Genomic DNA, 15000 nt, shown 5'->3' on the forward strand with positions numbered 1-15000 from the left:
TATATATATATATAAGTGTGTATGTTGATAAAGAAATCAGTAAGGTCTGGAAAAAATTACGTTAGTTCACGCAAGGAAGCTAGAGCGAGATGAAAGATGCGGCCTAACGACGAAGTTATTATAGAGAGACTACTAGCTGTGAAAGTAAGAGCTAAGTCAATGAGACCAAAAGCCAAGGAGAGGAATCCATTGTGATTGTTTAGATTGTTGGGCATTGGTTTAGGATAATTTATTGTGAGTAGTATTTCCAGTTCAAGGATTTACGTAAACTGTGAAAATGTGTACATCTAACGAGCGTTACGTCTGCCAACTATTCCATGAGATTTAATGTTATCTTTGTATAATGTCCTTATCTTAATGCAGTGGATTTTAAAGGAAATTCATTCTAGCTTCAACGTGAGATTTATCTGGCGTTCGGACAAAGGCGAGAAAATGACTGCTTTTTTAGCTCCTCGCTTTCTTATTCGCGCTCTTTAGTTTCTCTGGACATCAGCTTTAAAGGCTTCCCGCCTTCACAAGGGTTCATTTGCGTCCGCTTTGAAACTGAAACAATGGTTGTCTTTTAATTATCGAACAAGATGACTCTCCCATCTAAGAAAATGCAATTGCGAGCCGAAATGTGGGGCTGTCAATCGATGACCAGCCTCCTCTCGTGTGGAGTCCAAAATTCATGATTCTGGTCGACGCCGGAAAAGTCATATTCCAGCAATAATGAATTCGAGTCGTCTCGTCTCTGAGTCCTACTTCAAACATTGATGAGTTCAGTGTTCGTTAAACGGGAAAACTCACGTAAATATAGAAAAAGGAACGGTTAACGACCTGACTTTCATAGAATACAGAGTATGGTCATAAGTATTTGACTAAATATGCGGATGTACGCTTACGCATACGTAAATATTTGGTAATGAATTAGGCTGTTGGTCATATTGTCGCTTTATGCATGGCTATACGCATATATTTATATATATAAACTCGTGTATGTTTGTGCAATTGATTTATCCCTTGGAAAACGGAGTCTTGATAGAAAGAGTAAAACCGGTATTTGTACATAAAACATTCTTTAGAATACAGTAATTTTACACCAAAGGTATATATATATATATATATATATATATATATATATATATATATATATATATATATATATATATATATATATATATACACCTTTGGTGTAAAATTACTGAATTCTAAAGGATGTTTTATGTACAAATACCGGTTTTACTCTTTCTATTATATATATATATATATATATATATATATATATATATATATATATATATATACAATGTACAAGCATAATAAAAAAAAAGAAACAAAGCAATATTAAAAGAAGTAAATGCCTGCATCATGGAGGCATAAAAACACTGCATCTCCGTGGACCTCTCGTTGTTGCTGAGGGAACGTTTTAATTGAAAAGTGTACAAATTTCCTATTATTGCCAGCTCCATGGCGGCCACTCAACTAGAGAGAATGTATAGTGACTAAGCATAGGCAGTGATCACTATTCCCGTATGCACTGAATGGTGGTTTTGCTAAAAGCCTGTTTGTCCTAACAGATCTTCCTAGGTAATCAAACCATCGTACACGTGCTTGGCGTTTTATTTTTCCCACGTTAATTGCATTACAGCAATTACACTCGTATTTATAAACAACACGAGACTGTAGTTCTGGGGGCACGATGTCTTTGTACTTGAACAAACCGCCAATATTATACCTACTTAGGTTTGAACACTACCCTGATATTAACTTGGGGATAAAGTTCTCTTTAAAAGTTTGAGACAAAGACATCGTACCCCAAGAACTACAGTCTCATGTAATCTAATGATCGTTTGTGATTTAGTGATTTCTCAAATTTTCTCTCTGTTTTTGTTGTCAGGCCTGTTTTATGTACAAGTCCTGGTTTTACTCTTTCAATCATTCTATCAAGAATACGTTTTCCAAGGAATAAATCAGTTGAAATGTATATATACTATATATATATATATATATATATATATATATATATATATACACACACATATATATATATATTATACATAGAAACCATTTACAAAATGTCCTTTGATAATCACGCCTTACCCCCAGGCCTCGTTGTTGGCGAAGAGTATTAAGTAATCACCGAAGTGAATTACGTGAGACAGGCAATAACCTCGTCAGGGAGATAATTGAAAGCATGACCTCCTCTTCTGTTGTTGCTCGAGGGGGGCTTCTGGAAAATGCTTTTGCGGAAGCGTTTTGATAATCCTCCTCATTATGTCTTCATAATACAGCTGCCCTCTCGGCATTCTCTGATCTTTTGATGTTCGCCAAAGGCAACCTTTCTGCCTCCGTGGTTTTTGGCCATTTAGTAATGAAGACTTAGCATTTTGGTTGTTTTACCATTTAAATGATAAGCGTCAATTTTTTTTTTTTTTCACTTATAGAAAGCAACCTTCTGCTCTTTTCACTTTATGTCCGTCATGGTATAGTCATGGAAACCTCTGCATTTATATTTTTATTTAATGCCAAAGGAAAGTTTTATTGTTTTCATTTATTAGTCATTTGCACATCTCTGCTTCTTTACCCTCTTTGATAAAGGCAATAATTTTACATATATTTTTTTTACAACAAATTATCTTGTAAGTATCAAGTATTGCCTCTTACAACATAGGCAAAATTTCTACCCTTCTCTCTCTCTCTCTATTATATATATATATATATATATATATATATATATATATATATATATATATATATATATATACATATTGGAGTAGGGAGACGCGTTCTGTCTTTCATCCATTTATATTTATTAGCGCCGACGTTTCGTATCAGCTTGATACATTTTCCAGGCTGAAACGATTACACATCAATTGCGTATAAGTAAAAAGATACACACAATGTTTACCAACACCAAAATCAAAAACCTTTTAATAAATTAAGAATAAAAACAGAGTAAAAACAGAAACACAGAATAACAGTGAAAGGGCTAGGAGCGAATACAGAGAAACAAATTGATTTAAAAATGATAATAATAATAGGAAAATATATAATAATAATAATAATAATAATAATAATAATAATAATAATAATAGAACGAACAAGACACCTACCCACAGCGGTAGCGTAAGGAGAACTGACACGAAAAATTGTTATGGAAGGGAGTGTAAACAAAACAACAGGTAATTAGGCAATAAACAGTTGGGTTGAAGACGATTGGTGGTTTTGTTTACACTCCCCTCCATAACAATTTTTCGTGTCAGTTCTCGCTGTGGGTAGGTGTCTTGTTCGTTCTATTATTATTATTATTATTATTATTATTATTATTACTTATTATTATTAAATTAATTTGTTTCTCTGTATTCGCTCCTAGCCCTTTCACTGTTACTCTGTGTTTCTGTTTTACTCTTTTTATTCTTAATTTATTAAAAGGTTTTTGATTTTGGTGTTGGTAAACATTGTGTGTATCTTTTTACTTATACGCAATTGATGTGTAATCGTTTCAGCCTGGAAAATGTATCAAGCTGATACGAAACGTCGGCGCTAATAAATGGATGAAAGACAGAACGCTTCTCCCTACTCCAATATGTCTATCCCTGAGTAATTGCTCCTGTCTCCATACTTATATATATATATATATATATATATATATATATATATATATATATATATATATTTATATATATATATACATGTATATATAGTATATATTTGTATATATATATCTATTATATATGCACATACATATATTGTATTGTTAATTCACCCTCCGCTTTTGCTTTTATGGTAGACAATGTTGCTACATCCTTTCTTTCTTTCGACGTTTGATTAGAGCTGTCAGTTGTTCTCGTGATCATAGAAAACCTTATACCTTCTCATTTTCCTCTTGTATTCCTTGGATGCGTTATTGCAGGAGACTATTCCTTTCAAACCAGTCTTACTATGTTGATTTTAGCCCTGTTTTTTTTAGCTCAGTGCTTATATATTTAAAAAAAAAACGTCATAATGCTTGTGTTTATTGTTCATGGGTTAAAATTGTTTTTCAGTAAATAGCCTGATTTTCCTAGTTGCTCTTCCTTTTACTGATAAATGTACTTCATTTTAAAATGCTAGCTGTTATTCACCTTCGTACAATGGATGGAATCAACCAATATTATTATGCCTTTGTAATTTGGGTTTGCGAAAGGTGGAAGTCAGAATTGTTCGTGACGTGTTTCCCAAAAGGCAAAAAATTCTTTAACCTTTCAGTCATTTTTTATGATTCGGTCAAGTAAGAGCTCTTATTGGTTTGGATATCGATTCCTAAAGTTATTACTATTGGCTTATTTTGTGTAGCCTTTAGTGACCATATTTTTCCTGCAATTTTTGCAGTAATCCTTCACATACCCAGTGGTTTCACCTAAAGTCCCCCCAAAATTATTGTTGTTTGTTTATGTTATTATTGCATATTCAGTGGAAAGCTGGAGTATGCTGAACTTGATCATATTTATAATGTGACCAACTCATCTTTGGAAAATTGCGCGGAAGGCAGTTTGCATTTCAAGAAGTGTATATTTGTCCGTTCCCCTCCCTATGTTGACTAGATTTTAAGTTTGGGTAGGTTCTTTTTATGTTCTCGTAACAGTTGATTCAAAAGACTCCTAATTTTCTGCCCAAATTCTGCTACGCTCCCTTATTCTATCGATTAAACTTCTCAGTTCCTCGTCCCACCAAGCCCTACATTATTGGCTCCTCCTGTACTCCTAATACCAAATACGATCCCTCTTAGGATAGGTTCCACTTTGGAGGGGTGCCGATCGTAAAAATATTTGCCAAAAATACACTAATCAAGACAGGCTAATGAATTTATCAGGCATTATTAGCACTATAATAACGCATATTCTCTGTGAGTTTTATCATCCTACAGGGAAAATAAATGATTTTATGAAAAAAAATGTGAAATTCAGGGCCCCTTGTACTGAAGGTTATTTGGTGATCGGTGAGAAACTGCAGTCTTGAATAGAAATTCGGTCTGACAGAATGTTGGTATATCCCCCTGGAACATGCACATAAATCATTATCAAAATAGAACAGTAAATAAGCACGTAACAAAACAAAAAAAAGAGAGCAACAACTGAAGCGAAAGCGCAGCCGATAAATATGGAAATCGCAAATATAAAAAAAATATTATAGTATCTCTCTAAATTGGTCGATGTCGTTTTCTACGTTTCCTACGAGTAGTTTCATCTCAGAAAACCATTTTAGGGGTATCTAAACTAATTTTTCAAGTTTCTTGTCCTCAGAAAAAATAGCTTTTTCGCTTTTTCTCTGGTTTGGTTTTTTTGGGAAGGAGGGGGGGTATTTTTTTGATTGTCCTAAATAATATAATTTTTAGATGTTTTAGGCTATCAAGTGACATAATAACTACGCACTCTCAGAAGGTTTTGTCCCTAAATCGAGGTTTAAATTTTTTCTGAATATTTCTTCCTAGCTATAGTCTTATTTTTCGGCGGGGCTTTCGCTGAACTTACCTGAAGTTGTTGCTCTTTTTTTGTTATAACGTGCTTACTTACTGTTCTATTTTGATAATGCTTTATGTGCATGTTCCAGGGGGATATACCAACATTCTGTCAGACCGAATTTCTATTCAAGACTGTAGTTTCTCACCGATCACCAAATAACCTTCAGTACAAGGGGCCCTTAATTTCACATTTTTTTCATAAAATCATTTATTTTCCCTGTAGGATGATAAAACTCACAGAGAATATGCGTTATTATAGTGCAAATAATGCCTGATAAATTCATTAGCCTGTCTTGATTAGTGTATTTTTGGCAAATATTTTTACGATCAGCACCCCTACAGACTGGTGCAAAGTGGAGACTACCCTTAATTAACTGTAGTATAACCCCATCCTCATCATGAACTCCTTCAATGTCTGTGTCCTTAACCTTAAGCAATTTTTCATCCATTTTCTCCCTATATATATTCTCCATATTTCATCTCTTATCACTGGGATTAATTCCCATTACAACTGCACTTTTGCAATCTTACAACCATAACTCTATTCATTGTACATGATTACTAATGATAAGTTTACTGTTCAAAACAGTCGATGAATGCCTTATAAAGATAAACGAACACCCACTGAAGGTTCTGACTTTTATCCGAGTGAAAACAGTGTTGAAAGTCACACATAAATATAGGATTTTAAAAGCCTCCACAGCCTTCTCGCCCGTACCTAGTGTTTCTGGTTTCTGCCTATGAATACACGAAGAAAATTTTATGCAAAGAGAAATTACGACCAAATTTGGATTACTCTTTTCCGTGACCCCTACGACCTTCCCTGTTTCATGAGACAGGTCTGTCGCCTCCTGCTGATTCAGTGCACGTCGGGCATTTCCAGTTGTTTATAATTTTCTATAGCTTCTGAAGCAGTGTTACCAGACAATCTTATCGTTCTGCCTCCATACTCTGCCAGTCAGTACAGTGAAACAGGTTATGGGAACAGCGTTTGCCCGTCGAGCAGTGCCTGGTAGTGTGGACAGGGCCTAAGGGGCCCATCTATTTAGTTAGGTTTTGCTTAAAACTTGTCGGCCCGTGGGTTGTGCACAAAATAATGAAGCCTATCTTGCCTCTTGAATAATAGAAGATTTCTGATTAGGAGCACTTTCGAATTGGGGTAAAAGTAATTTCCTTATAATACCTTCAGAAATATCATGCCAAACTGTAATACAAATTTGGTCTATACCCATAATTACCCACCTAATCCCTACAGAGGAATGTGAGAAATAGCTCTTGCCGCGGAAGTGAATCAAACTTTGAGACAAGGAATTGGTTACTGTAAAAAAAAATGAGGAGTCTTTTGAATCAACTGTTATGAGAACATAGAAAGAACCTCCCCAAACCTAAAATCTAGTCAACATAAGGAGGGGAACGGACAAATAATATACACTTCTTGAAATGTGAACTGGCTTCCGCACAATTTTTCAAATATGAGTTGATCATATTCTAAATATGATTAAGTTCAGCATACTCCAGCGTTCCACTGAGTATGCAATAATAACATAAACAATAACAATCTTTGGCTGAATTTGGATGAAACTGAACTTGACAGGTGAAGAATTGCTGCAAAAATTGCAGAAAAAATGTGGTTACTAAAGGCTATACTAAATAAGCCAATAACGATGACTTTAGGAATCGATGTCGAAACCAGGAAGAGATCTTTCTTAACAGAGTCCTCAAGAGTGACTGAAACCTTAAAGAATTTTAAGCGTTTTGGAAAACAAATCACGAACAACTCTGACTGTCATCTTTCGCAAGCCCCAATTGCAAAGGCATAACAAATACTGGTGAATAAGAGCTAGCATTTTAAAATGAAGTACATTTATCAGTAAAAGGAAGATGCAACTAGGTAAATCAGACTATTTACTGAAAAACAATTTTAACTCGTGAACAATAAACTCAAGCATTATGACGTTTTTTTCGAAATATATATGAACGGAGCTGAAGAAAGGGCTAAAATTAATATATTAAGACTGGTCTGAAAGGAAAAGTCTTCTGCAATAACGCATTCAAGGTATACAAGAGGAAAATGAGAAGGCAAAAGGTTTTCTATGATCACGAGAACAACTGACAGCACTAATCAAACGTTGAAAGAAAGGATACAGCAACATTGTCTATCATGAAAGCAAAAGCGGAGGGTGAGTTAACATTACAATATATATATATATATATATATATATATATATATATATATATATATAGATATTTTTATATTTTTATTATATATATATATATACTACCCCGGGGTACCAGAAAATTGAATTCATACAACGGATTCCAAATGAGCATGCATTACATGCATTTATGCAGACGTTTTCCAAATTGCAATATTAACAACATATAATCCGACCAAGACTCAGTTTAATATATGAATATAATTCCGTTCAGTTTTATATGAATTTAATTCCGGAACGGATTGTTAAGTGAGCTGAAATGAAACTGCAGTTCGCAATATATGAAAGCCACTCCTCCATACGCCGACTTTGGCTTTTTAGAAAATTTCTAGTAATTTGAGTTCAGACGGTTAAAAGAGGAAAGTGTCCTTCACATTAGGCTTTAATGAATCAGCCAAAACTTTCGTGGCATAACCAGGGTCTGAATAAATGCAGCTGTGATACTTAGTCTGAAATCCAACATGTTCTGTACCTGTGACATCTTTACCTCTAAGAATTCTGGAGTCTGAAAATCAAGAATTTAATTATTCGATATCTTAATTATAAAATACATTTGTAATTTGGAGAGAATGCTGTTCTGCCAATTCAGGCAGTGTTTAAGACTAGGAAATCAATTAAATAATGTAAAGAATGTGAACTGTAAACGTATATATATATATATACATATATATATATATATATATATTATCATATATATTATTATATATATATATATATAGATAATATATATATATTATATATCTATATCTTTTTTATATTATATTTTATATTATATACATTCTTATATATAAATATAATATTATTATATATATATATATATTATAATTATATACCTGTATTATTATAAATAATATATTATATATATAATATATAATATATTATATATACATATAATTATATATATATATATATATATATGTGTGTGTGTGTGTGTGTGTGTGTGTGTAAGTGTGTGTTTGTAAAAGGTAAAGGTGGTAGAAACAATTGTAGAATTTTGTTGGTATAATTTGTTTAGCTTGCCAGGAGATGGTGAGTAGTCGGATTGTGGTTGATAAAGTAAAACAGATGACTGAAGGACTGATAAGTTTGGACAAGGCATAGGATGTATGAATCAAGTTTTTGTTATGAAACTAATTAGAAAAGTCTGAAAGTAAAAGGAAAAAGCCTCATTCTGCACACATGATGGAATCTGTCGAGGTAGTGCGGAGTATGATGAGGCTGTATAATGCAGATGATAATTCCTTGGAACCATTAAAAGTTTTTGTGATGGATGTGATGCATGTGTAGGTGGGAGACTGATTTATTTCATGTAAGAGTAAGTTTGAGACAATTTTGCGTTATGCCTCCATGGCTGTTCAAAATCTTTATGAATAGTGATGGGAGAAGTCAGAGAAAGAAGTGTAGATGTAAGTGCAAAGTTGAGGTGATAAGAAAACAGCCGTGATTTTTGCAGTAGATGCACTACTGACTGGGGTTAATGATGAGAAAACTCAGAAACTAGCTAAAGATTTTGAAAATGTTCACGAGGTGAAAGTTAAGAGTAAATGGGATCAAGGGTCAGGTTATGAGGTCAAATAATGAAACCAAGGCGATGGAGTGGTGATTGTTCATATGGTTGGTCAAAGAATGGGAGCGATTGATTTGGACAAGTATTTTGGAGTAAATATAATGCATGGTGGAATGAAGGGAGGGGTGAACCACAGAATAAACTTAACAAGAAAGGTAGTGGAGTATTTTCAAAAGATTGGAAAGAGATGGCAAGGGACTTGAAGTCACTACTGAGCCAAAGTGGGAATATTTAAAGGGATTGTTGAACCATCTCTCCTTTACGGAATTCAAGTGCAGATGTTGAACTGTTGAGATGAACTGTTGTGTAGTAATATGGCGAAGGAATAAGTAAAAAAGATTAGCATAAGTGAACTGATGGATCAAAATATGTTGAGATGGTTCACTCATGAGGAAGGAATGTGGAATGATAGGTTGGTGGAACGTGTATGAATCAGAAATTTTAGGGGAAAGGGGCGATGACGACCCAGAAACGGTTGGTTAGATTGTGTGAAAAGGATATTAGAAAGCAAGTGCTTTAACAACACAGCAGTCTGAGTAGTATATCCATACTAACTGCTAAATCTTAGATACTCCCTGTGTGCAGTAAAAATTCCATATCATCAACCATTTCACATACCTATTACATAAAGGCTCATCATCAGTATGTCAAACTCCCATACACGTACTTTGCATTTCCTCTATCTTCCACAGATACCTGCAATTCTTTGGTATTAATATGGGAAAAGACGTGTATATATATATATATATATATATATATATATAGATATAATATATATATATATTATTATATATATATATGTGTGTGTGTGTGTGTGTGTGTGTGTGAAATCAAACACGTACGTGAGTGATAGATTAACTGTTTATCATAAAACAGCTGTGGATTAAGTTTTATGAGTACAATAATAAAAAAAAAGACTATATGGCATATTTGAGATTACAGAGAACCTTTGATGTATTGATGGAAATGAGATGTATGTATGGTGTAGTAAAGTTGTTTATTTAGAGCTATATATTCAGATTCTATAATGAAAACAAACTGTGTTCAGATATGTAGATGGATTGTTGACAAGTTTGATATTTGGAAGGTTAAGCTGCAGGAAAATAGAATGAGTTATGAATAATGAACAGTGGTTGATATCTGCAGATAATAGTGACTATTTGGAATAATGAGACTTACGAAAGACCGAATATATTTTTTAGTATGGATCTTTCTTTCTGAATTGAGTTATAAGGATAAAGAGAAGCGAAGAAGACTGAACATAGAATTTAACCTTGATAGAAGATTGAGGCAACGGATTACGACGGGAAGAGAGAAGACATGAGTCAAAGATCAAGAAGAACAAGATAGGTAGTAAGGTTCTTGCAAATGGTTAGAGAGAGAAGCGAAAATGTAAGAAGGTATTTTTGGATCCATTCGCCTCTATAAAAATGAATGACTGATATTTTTCTATGTAAAATGAAAAAAAATATCGACTGAACTTAGTTCTAAGTAGAGTAAGAAGAATAATGAAAAGATGACAATTATTCATATAATCATATATACAAAGATGGCGCTAATAGATTAGGTTTGGTGAAAGGATGGACTAAGATGGTTGTTCGTGTGTTAGCGGACATTTTACAGGCATTTACTTATGATAAGATCTGAGGAATTCTTTAGATCGTGCTTCTCATCAGACCCTATGTTTAGCGAAATCGTGTTGAGGAGCCATGTTGCATGCAACTCGCGGCATGCGTTGTTTTTTTATTATTATTTTCTTCCCTAATAAATGTATTTTCAATTTTTAATTATCTTTGAATTATGAATACCGATTATTTTTGGCTGTTGCAGAATTCAATGCGGCTTATGGCTTTCCTTTCTGTGTATGGAAAGCAAAGGAAAAATCGTTGAGGTGTCTATTTCATTGTTTTTCTGTAGTCACCACTCAGGACTCCTGTTTTTCCCGCTTCTTTTATACCGTTTGGCTCGCGAAAGTCGCCGCCGCCATTTTTAAGGGGGTCGACAAATGCACATAAATACGCTGTACAAATGATTATTATTAAGAAATTTAGGACCCGTGACTTTCTTCTCCAAGTTTTCTCATTTGTTTTTCTGTTATAGAGAGAATGTCAATTTGCTCTCGAGTTACTTGACCGCAGTAGATGTAATAGCAAAGCGATGTGAAATTAAATATCTATTACACCAAAGTTACGGAGATTTATTTGGAGAAAGTATAAAAAGAATGACTTACTGTTTTGCTCGTAGAGAGGCTGACGATGCTGTAACAGGTTAGGTGTGAGTGAAGGAGAGCGCAGAGATACGTCTAGCTATATAAGCATCCAGGAGGGATGCGCATGCCTGTCTCATCGCCTCCCACGTGCTCTCTCTCTCTCTCTCTCTCTCCTCTCTCTCTCTCTCTCTCTCTCTCTCTCTCTCCTGGACACTATCTTGAAGGCAAATTGCAATGCTGCAAGAAACACAAAGCAACGTTGAATATAAAGTAATTGTGAGAACATACGTAGAGTTATTCGGTTACCCATATATTGTCATACACTGCCTTTTGAATTAGATTTGCCAATAAGTGTCCTATATTTTCCAACTAAAACAAGAGTGTGAGAATTCTAGTTTATCGGCATGACCAAGGCTAAGGGAGCTTCATAGAAGTAGTGGTTTGGGGTGTTGAAGTTCTTGAAACTTTGAATAGTAAGTTCCTTGGTGTCAGGAACGTCATTGTGCAGAAGTGACATATATACACTTCCAGTTATCATTTTCATTAGAGTAAACCTAGACCGTGGAGTAAACTGTCATCGTGAACGCGCGCTTCTTCATCAGCTCATATTTGCAGGATGATTTTGTTTTGTTTGGATGCTGTACGAACTTAGTGTTCATGCAGTCGCAGAGAAAACAGTAATTTTCAAACTGCTGAGTCCTTAGTAAAGAAGAGAACTTGAATGTCCGCAGTTAATAAACTTGACAAAGGGCGTAGTGTTTTGATCGTTTCCAGAAAACACGGCTAACTGACACATTCCGAATCCTGTGGATCCTAACCTCTTGACAAGACGAAGCAAAAAGGTTTACTTAGGGATTAGCCCATTCCACACGAGGGGTGATCACGAGTGTGTTTCAAGTCGTAGGTTCGCCTGCCTGTGACTGCTGCCTCCCTTGGACTGTATGATCTGATAACACTGTTGAATAAATATATGGGGATTTCAGTACTTGTTTGCTCAGGCTGATATTGATCCTCTAGGAAAGCTTTGATAACAGTATTGCAAAAAATCTGCTCAATTTGGACTCCATGTTAGGTTTACATTATGCTCTTGCCATCTATCTAAAATGGCGTTTTTAAACAGAGAAAGTGTGTCTGTGCGTGAGAGAGAGAGAGAGAGAGATAGGAAGGGACAGAGATGTTGTAGATTCGCTAACTTATGTAAAAAGTACTTTTATATGTGAGCTTTAGACATCTTAAAAGTCTTTCCTAGCCCAGGCCCGTACCCAGAGTTTTTATGGGGGGAGGGGGTCGCTTTTCCTAAAACTGGACCTTTTTTCTGTAAATGTCATTGCATATTTAGGTATATACAAGATGAAATACTTGAAAATTTTATTTTAGTTTTATTAAAAAGAAAATTTGGGTGTGTGGTCTATGCACTTCTACCCGACTAGATGTTATTCAAAGTACTGACTTTGATTAACCGAAAATAAACTTCCAGAAATTTGGGGAGGGAACCCCTCCCGCCAACAACCCTTGGTACAAGCCTATTACCGTGAGACTTAAATATGTTGTTCTCTTCTTTCGCATTAGGAGCACTTACTGTAACAATATTGAATCACGTATTTTCTCAGACATTTCTGTTCTTTTTTTTTTCCGTTTTCTGCTCTTCTGTGAAGATTCATTTTTTGTAATTGTATTCTCTTATTCCTTCGCAAACATAGATTTTCATTTTCATTTATATCACATAGAGCGTGGTCTCCATAGTCCTCTTCATTGTTATTACATAATTTCAAGCATCGTTGATTTATCCGAAATGTCTCCTTGTAAGTTTTTCATATCTTGTTCCATTTTCATTTCTAGCAGTTTTCCTGTCCATTCATATTAATTTCATGCTTGTTTCCGTCTGTATGTTTTGCCGTTTTGGTTACGTCATTGCAAATATGGGGACATAATCCTCAATAATTTCCCACTGGGCGGCCGAAGATCCCCTGCCGCACCTCGGTTTAGCCGCCAAGGTTGGCAGCTGTCACGACGCACCCTCCCCTAAGCCATGTGATTCATGTTGCCATTGGTATTGTTATTGCAAACACTCATCAATGTGCAAACACATTGCAGCTTTTACCTTACTTTATATAGTATTTGAGTATGTTCTGTCATTTAAATGCATTCTTACATACTCTTCCCTGCCACTCTTCTGATACCTTTTGTAAAGAGTAAAGACAGTGAACATCTTAATGCGGAAGTTTATGGCCTATAATATTTTCCTTTGGGGTGATTGAAATAGATCCTCAGTGTCTATTACTCCGCTCCTTATGTGAAACCGAACTAGATTATATATATGCAACTCCCTCAGTTATTTCCTTTGCTTTTGTCTATGTAAGGTTATACAATTCGCTCTCTTCATGTTACACAGAGGCACTGGAAATTTTATCAGCCGTTGCGTCTTATTCATATATCTCCATTATAAGCTAAAGTTAATTTATCCCCTTCTTAGGCAGAGCCCTCCATATTTAGAACGGATGCCCCCGTTTGATCCCACATCTGTCACTTTTCATCTTCGACTTGCTTCTCTCTTCTCGCTTATCTTTTCCTCGTTCGAGTTTATTTTTGTCTCGTCTTTCGCCTTTCGCAGGATTTGGAGGGTAATTTAGTTCTTGGAAATCTTTTCGAGACTTTACTTCCTCGTGGCCAAAGCGAATTCAGGGCAACATTTCGTTGTTTCATCAGCTCCTTGCTTTAGCTTTGCCTGCGGTGTATCAATTGTATTCACGCAGCGTTTCCCCTTCTTGTCTCTCCTCTTCTGTCTCTTGCACATTCCCGTTTTTCTCTGGTAGATAACCATATCTTCCATATTTTTGCTCCTTCCATCCTTTTCCTGCACTTTTCCGTTTCCTTCGCAACTGTTCGTTTCAGCAGCCACCTACCCTTGTCTTTCCCAATTCATCCCCTTTTTGTGGTCGCATTTATCTTTCCACTCTTCAAAGGACGCGTTCATTGTTCTCCTGTTCTTGTACATCAGTTGTCAATTCACTCTTATCTGTGCCCTTTCAACATTTCCCTCTCATTGCCCAGTGTTATCGTATTCTCCTCGGGGAAATCTAAGTAAAGTTTCGAATTTTGGTTCTCTATTGATGTGCGAGGCCACCAGCATTGTTCTGTGTTTACTTTTCTTTTTTTAATATAACGCACTCGAAGATAACGAAGACGTGTCTGTTTCTATTCTAAAAAAGAACCAGTGGCCGTTTGGTATTAGAGAGAAGATCGCCGATTTCATCGTAACAGAATTGGTTTTTGCGCATATTGCCATGCATTTTCACATGCTTCACTGACAAATGAAAAGTGGCATCTAAAATCTTCGTTATTATCACATCTACAGAAACTGCTGTTAGAGGATACGAAATGGGTCACAGAATGGTGGTATTTTTTGCTCTTTTGTCCTACGCTGTTCTCAAACCGTAGTTTGAACGATAACCTGTCAAAGACATTATTTATAATAGACAGGTTAATTGTAAACAAATCAACGGCCGTCAGTGGAAAATGAGTCAGA

At 35.2% G+C, this 15000-nt stretch overlaps 1 long non-coding RNA gene across 1 annotated transcript in view; it reads right to left on the minus strand.

Moving 5' to 3' along the window:
* LOC135197577 (uncharacterized) overlaps positions 1 to 11642 on the minus strand; it is an 18842-nt gene extending 7200 nt beyond the window's left edge. The window contains exon 1 of the long non-coding RNA XR_010310609.1: positions 11496 to 11642. This is a non-coding gene — a long non-coding RNA (uncharacterized LOC135197577). The remainder of the gene's footprint in view (positions 1 to 11495) is intronic.
* Between the last annotated feature and the right edge of the window lie 3358 nt (positions 11643 to 15000).

Source organism: Macrobrachium nipponense, chromosome 21 (assembly GCF_015104395.2).
Source record: "Macrobrachium nipponense isolate FS-2020 chromosome 21, ASM1510439v2, whole genome shotgun sequence".
In the NCBI taxonomy this organism is placed as follows: domain Eukaryota; kingdom Metazoa; phylum Arthropoda; class Malacostraca; order Decapoda; family Palaemonidae; genus Macrobrachium; species Macrobrachium nipponense.